The following is a 6478-nucleotide window of genomic DNA, read 5'->3' as shown; positions in this document are numbered from 1 at the left end:
TTCCCATGTGGCCTCTTCATCTCTCCTTATAGCCATACCTGGTCCACCAGTTGTTATCAACAGGATAGAACTGCTTTTCCACTCTGGGCCAGAAATAAAGTCTGGAACAAAAAACTTCACCTCCTTGGGCTCCAAAAGGGAAAAAAAAGAAGACATCTGTCTTACCACAACCAAGATCCCCACATCTTCAGGTTTACGCCTCGTCTATTCAGACATCCTGCTTTTTTTTTTTTTTTTTAAACTGCTGTGGTTCCTCTCTCCCCCTCTCTTTTGCAAGGATGGCCAATCCTGGCTCCCCAGCTGGGCCTTTTCCTCTCTCCCCACACTGTCTGGGACCAGTCCTTATACCCCCAGGCCCTTCCCCTTTGTTGGTCACCTAACCATGACTGGTCAAACTAACAGAGGAGTCTCTTGTCAGAGGCTTGCAGTTTCTAATATGGGTGGGTCTACAACTTGATACCAGCTGCCTCTCCTCACCTTCCTTCCCTGGTTTCTCACTCCTTCTGCCTTAAAAGTCCTAGTCTTAAAGGGAATGCTGACACTCAGAGCTGGACATTCAGGAACTGGGTCATGCCAAGACAGATCTGCAGAACCAAAGGCTAGAACTTGGACTAGAGTATGAAGACTCAGGCACTGAACCATGGTGCTGAAGAGGCTCCCCTGTTGGAACTTGGAACTAGATACACACTACACGTCACAGGACCATGATGACAGTGACTACAGATCTGGGCTTACAGGTGAGCTCCTCTTCTGCCCCTGCTTAGCTGGCCAGCAGGTCACATCCTGGGGTTCATAGGTGGCCTCCCAACTTTCCTTCTAGCCACACTGTGCCTCACAACCAACACTTTGACGCATGCTCAGGAGGAACGTCTTGCCATCAGAAGAACCAAGGAGGTTGTAACAGCTGGAGGCTTCCAGCCTGGATCAGTTAGCCAGCCGGACTCTCCCCTTATCACTTTTGAACTCTCCTCTTGGACCCCATGGCACCCTATGAACTTTCCAGCAATTCACAAGAAGTTTAGGGCTGGAAGGGATTGATGGATAGGGTACTCCAGCCACACTGGGCATATGCAGCTGCCTACTTAGATGATGTAGTAAGATTCAATAAAGCATGGGTGGACCACATTCAAAGAGTAAGGGCAGTCCTATAGTTAATCTGCATGGCTGGACTTACAACCAAGTACCACTTAGGCAAGACCAATATCAGGTATCTCGGGTATATCCTGAGCAATGGCAAGACCCAACCTCTGATAGGTCCTTATACAATCCCCAGTACCCTCAACAAAAAGACAGGTAAAATCCTTCCTAGGTCTGGCTAGCTATTACTGGCAGTTTAATTCCAGGTTTGAGGCTCTCATGGCCCCTCTAACTGATGTCCTGCAAAAGGGAGCTCCACAATAGGTTCAACCAGGGTGTGTAAGTATGTTCAGAAAGATAAAACACTTACTGTGCAGTAACCTTGTCTTACATTTGCCAGATATGGATAAAACATTTATAGTACAAACAGATGCTTTGGAACAGTGTTTTGGGGTGCTATTTGAACAGGAATTTGAGGATGGGGAACACCCCACCATGTACCTCAGCCAGAAGCTCCTTCCCCAAGAACAAAAATACACAGTGAATAAAAGGAGTGGCTAGTGCTTAAAGGGGCCATAGAGACCCTTCAAAATTATTTCTTGGGAACCCACTTCTAATTAGTCATCCACCATGACTCATTAAAATGGCTCCCTACCTTGAGGTAGATGAATCCTCCATTGATGCATTAGCACCTAGCTCTACAGCCATTCAATTTTGAAATATGTTACCATCCAAGAGCTGCACATAAAGATGCAGACTTCTTCTCTGGAGCAGGGAGGGGAGAGGTTGAAGAAGTGGAAGATTGTACCCTCAGGCTCCGCTCTTGGAAGGGAGAACATATAACAGACTGCAGGCTTGTACCCTGGATCAGTTAGCCAGCTGGTAATGAGCCCTGTGCCTAAGGGGCTTCAGCTGGCTCAAGTAATCAGGAGTAATGCGGGGAAGTTGGCTAGCCAGAAATAAAAAAGGACAGGAAGAGGAAGTGGAGGAAGAAGTGTTTGTGTGAAGAGGGAGGGCTCTTCTAAGTAAGAACGAAGATTACAGCGTGAGAACTAACCCAGAGTTGTGGGTGTTCATTTTGTCCTGCTTTATATTTTCTGCAGAGGTCTATGGTGCAGATTAACCCAGGCCTTTGAAGCTTGTATAGCTAGGGCCACAGAAAGACTGTGTTGCTGGGACCAGATTAAAAGAGCGGGTTAAAGGGTTCAAGGCTGATTTGAGTTTGGCAGTGCTAAGCTATCCCACACCCCGCTACAGAGTTACACTTAGAGGTTGGAACTCAGACCTGCAGTGACTCAGAGGCTGGATCTGGTAAAGTTGATCCTGAGGCTCACACCTTGGCATTTCATTAGGGCAACATTGTGACTGCAATAGGTACTTCGAGATTTGGGTGCTTAGTCATCAAACTGGACCCTCAGGAATTGCAACTTGGCATGGCAAACTCCCAAACTAGAACTCAAATGCAGCTGCAGTAAGACCAGAACTGGACAGGCAGAGGCTGCTGCACAGACAGGACAACTTGGAGTCTGGCTGCTAGAATGCAGACACTTAGAGCTGGACATTAAGAAACTGGGTCATAGATTTTCATAGATTTCATAGATTTCATAGACATTAGGGCTGGAAGGGACCTCGGGAGATCATTGAGTCCAGCCCCCTGCCCAAAGGGCAGGAAGTTAGCTGGGGTCATAGGATCCCAGCAAGATAAGCATCCAATTTACTCCTGAAGGTGTTCAATGTAGGTGCTTGAACCACCTCCGCTGGCAGACTGTTCCAGACCTTGGGGACTCAGACAGTAAAGAAATTCTTCAGGTCAGGTCAGGCTAAGACAGATCTGCAGACTCCAAAGCAGGAACCTGAACTAGGATATGAAGGTGTTGGGACACATAACCACACTTCTGGAGAAGTTTCTCCCATGAAACTTGCTTCAGGATATGTACATGTTACAGGGCCACAGTGGCAGACCTGGTCTTGCAAGTGTGCCCCCCATCTCTCCCTGCCTGCACAGGGCTAAATGTGAGTCAAAGTCCACACTCTGGTCTCTTGCCAATCACCTGGCCAGCAGGTCGCATCCTGGGCTCACATGTGGCCTCCCAATTCTCCTTCTAGTCATTCCATGCCATGTAATCAACACTGACTCATGCTCAAGAGGAACACCTTCCTATGCAAATGAAACAATATATATTGAGAAGTTGGAATGTGTAACCTACAGAGGCTGAGACATGGATATCAAAGGTGGCTATCCTCTCCATCACGGGAACTTGCACTGGGAGAATCCAACACTCAGTCATGGACCAGGACACTCAGAAACTACAGCTCAGCCTGGCAAACTCCCACACTAGAATGTAGAGCTAACCAAACATGGTTGCACCAAAATTGGCAGCTGAACTCTCAGATGTTGCTGCCTGCACAGAGTGACTTTGAACTTGTGACTGCCTTGGTGAAGGTGTGATCAATTGTGATTTATCTTAGTAAACTGTAAGACCAATGCTTTCTCCCTTCCTGCTTCCATTTGCAGAACGGGATCAACAACTGGAATTGTTCAGACTTCTGTGTATTTGTATAATGGGGGGCATGCACATGTCTAGTGGCAGCCATAGAACTATCCCCTCCTATTAGTTGAGTAGCTCCAAGGTAATGTCAATCTGCATTTGATCATTTGCAAGCTGAAACAGAATTGTACCCTTAGGCAGCTGTGCAGGAAACAAGATCTGAATATTTAGATCCTAGAACATGAAAACATGGGCCTTGACATAGTGAGACATAACCCTGGATAAATTTAGATGCTGGAACTTTGAAACACGTATCTGAATCCTTCAAGGCTGCAATACACACCATGATACATAGACTCTGAACTCATCATTGATAATTAACTACCCAGTCACATATTTGGATACTCAGAGACTGGAACTTGGATTTGGAAACTCAGAAATGGGTTTGCAGGAAAAGGTGGATGCTGAAATGCTGGTTATGGATATGCTGATCTGAGGACAACACATCAGGATACTCTGACACTAAAAGATATGCAGATGATGGACTTTCCACCTGGATACTCAGACACTGTTACTTATACTGGCAAAGGAAAAAAGGAATTAGATGCTCAAAGCTTGCACCAGTAAAACTATAGATGTGCATATATTTGGGGTTGGTCCTGCTCTGAGTAGGGGATTGTACTAGGTGACCTCCCGAGGTCCCTTCCAACCCTCATTGTCTATGATTCTATGATAGGTAGGCACTGGAACATGGAAACACAGAGCAGGATACTCAGACGCTGGAACCTGAGTGCAGATATTTAGGGCAGAATTCTGTTTCTCTAAGTGGACAATCAAGTGCAGCTTGCAACCAATTCTGAGTTATCCAAAGGGGAGCAAAGTAGTGATTCAATACCCATTCTTTTCACGTAAGTGCCCCTGTTACAAGAATAGGGATATGCTTGTGAGTCTCTGGAGGGTGATGCTATTCCTGGGGGCACTTAAAGTCTCAGAAGAGAGTCACAGAATGTCTCCTACCCTCTAGTCCGGTAATGCCAAGTTGGCTGGAAGCTGCACTTTGGATATCCATTAGGTGAAATAGAATTCTGCCCATATACACTGCTGCGTGAAAACAGAGCCAGATACTCAGCTGCTGAACAGGAAAACACAGACTCAGGTGCTCAGATGTTGGAACCTGGACACGGGCCACCCAGGGCCAGATCCCAGCCCACCTACTGGGAGCCAAAGTGGACTTAAATACCTAATGAAATTTTATTTCACTTTGCTCAAATCCCTGAAAATCATAAAATTAGATGCACTTGGAAAGTTGCCATCTTTGGTTAAATCTGAGTCACAAAAAGCAGTAGGAAAGAAGAGGGCCCACCCATCAATTGTATTAAGTTTTCCAGGAACTTGAGCAGAATAAAATAGGATTAAATTTAGGCACCTAAATCTACTGAGGCACCAGTCATTGGTATTAGGATCTAGCTGCCAGAGTTCTGAACTCCTTTGGGGTACTGAAAGAACATCCTTAGGTAAATGGGTTCCTTTGAATCAAGAATACTGGATGTAGTGGTCCAGAAGATCCTTTCCAGTCCTAGATTTCTTTGTTTTAGCTACAATATGTTTTCCCTCCAGGTGAATCCTCCCTTTCCTTACAATACTCTATCCATGATCGATGCATACAAAAGACTTGAGGATTCGACAAGTAGCTTAAGCAAGTTGGATAAAATAGTATACAACACTGTGTTATTTTCTGAGTGATATTCTCAATTTGAAGTTCATCTGCTCTGGTCAGAGTGCACTTTTTTCGCTGCTTGAGGAGCCTGATTAATTGAGCTGCCTTAAGGTGATGTATTGCTTTTATGATCTCTTATTCTTTCATTTCATCATATCTATATAGAAATTCTTCCTTCTCACTTTAAGTTATCTGATACACATTTTCTCATAGGTTGTTGCTCTGAAGTCTTTTTGTTCTGAAAACAAAGTTTTCGTCTCAGCTTATTCCAGCCAAACTCAGGAAAATAGCATTAGTATAATTACTTCATTAAAATAAAAGGGGAAATAATCACATTGTAACCCCAAATGGTACCCTGTATGATCCTACTAGAGCAAGAATTAAACCAATGATTCTAGCACTTACCAAAGAATAAAGCCAAGAAGAAGGTAAATCAACAGTTATTAGAATTTCTTTCCTTCTGTAAAACTGTTCAGTGATTGTTTGGTTCAAGCATTAGCAATAGACAGCAAAAGTTTTGGGGGACATCCTAATAGCGCAAACCCATAGATTTTTGCATGCTAGGAGCTTTTGGGAGGAAGGGGTAAGGAAGTTTCAAATATGACTGGTGGGCTTTGTGAATTAACACGCAGCAATTCCATCAGGCCATGCACCAGTGTGTTTCAACGGGTAACAGAGCTAAGCCTCTTGTAGCTCTACCATGGACAGAGGCTTGAGGTAAAGAATAGCATCACTGTCATGCTGTTCTGGTAGTTTATGATTTTTTCTGATCAAGTACCCAGCCTGATTCCAAAATCTTCTCAATGTACTGGTGAATAAAAGGCTGAAAACTAAGCAAATTCAAAATTTAGGTAAAGTCGCCACAATCCTTATATTCAAGGAAAATCTACCAAACACCAGAAGATGGGCCTAGGAACAAAAACTTTAGTGGACTCTAAAAACCATGGACTAAACACAGATAGCAGTTTTATGGCTCACTGCATTTACTCTGCTAGCCTCTCTGTACTCCACAGGTAATAAGGACCTTCTTCCCTTTTGAATGATGCTGCTAGGTTATCTAATTCAACTCTCCTTTGCTTGTTTTGCAGCTACTTCTGCTAAACCCCTCTTTCCACACCTCTTGTCAACTTCAAGTGATTATTTTTTATTTACATAATACAGTGAAATAAAAGTCATTTTAAAGACATAATGGAGG

General features: G+C 44.2%; 1 long non-coding RNA gene across 1 annotated transcript; it reads left to right on the top strand.

The window, feature by feature from the left end:
- The first annotated feature begins 2064 nt into the window (after positions 1-2064).
- On the top strand, positions 2065-4229 carry LOC109319146. Its single transcript, XR_002103381.1, has 3 exons — positions 2065-2102; positions 2181-2650; positions 2892-4229. It is a non-coding gene; the product is annotated as an uncharacterized LOC109319146 (long non-coding RNA).
- Positions 4230-6478: the final 2249 nt, after the last annotated feature.

This window comes from Crocodylus porosus, unplaced genomic scaffold (genome assembly GCF_001723895.1).
Source record: "Crocodylus porosus isolate Cpor-Errol unplaced genomic scaffold, CroPor_comp1, whole genome shotgun sequence".
Taxonomy (NCBI): domain Eukaryota; kingdom Metazoa; phylum Chordata; order Crocodylia; family Crocodylidae; genus Crocodylus; species Crocodylus porosus.
Note: the sequence above shows the minus strand (reverse complement) of the source record. Positions and strands in the feature narration are given on the sequence as shown.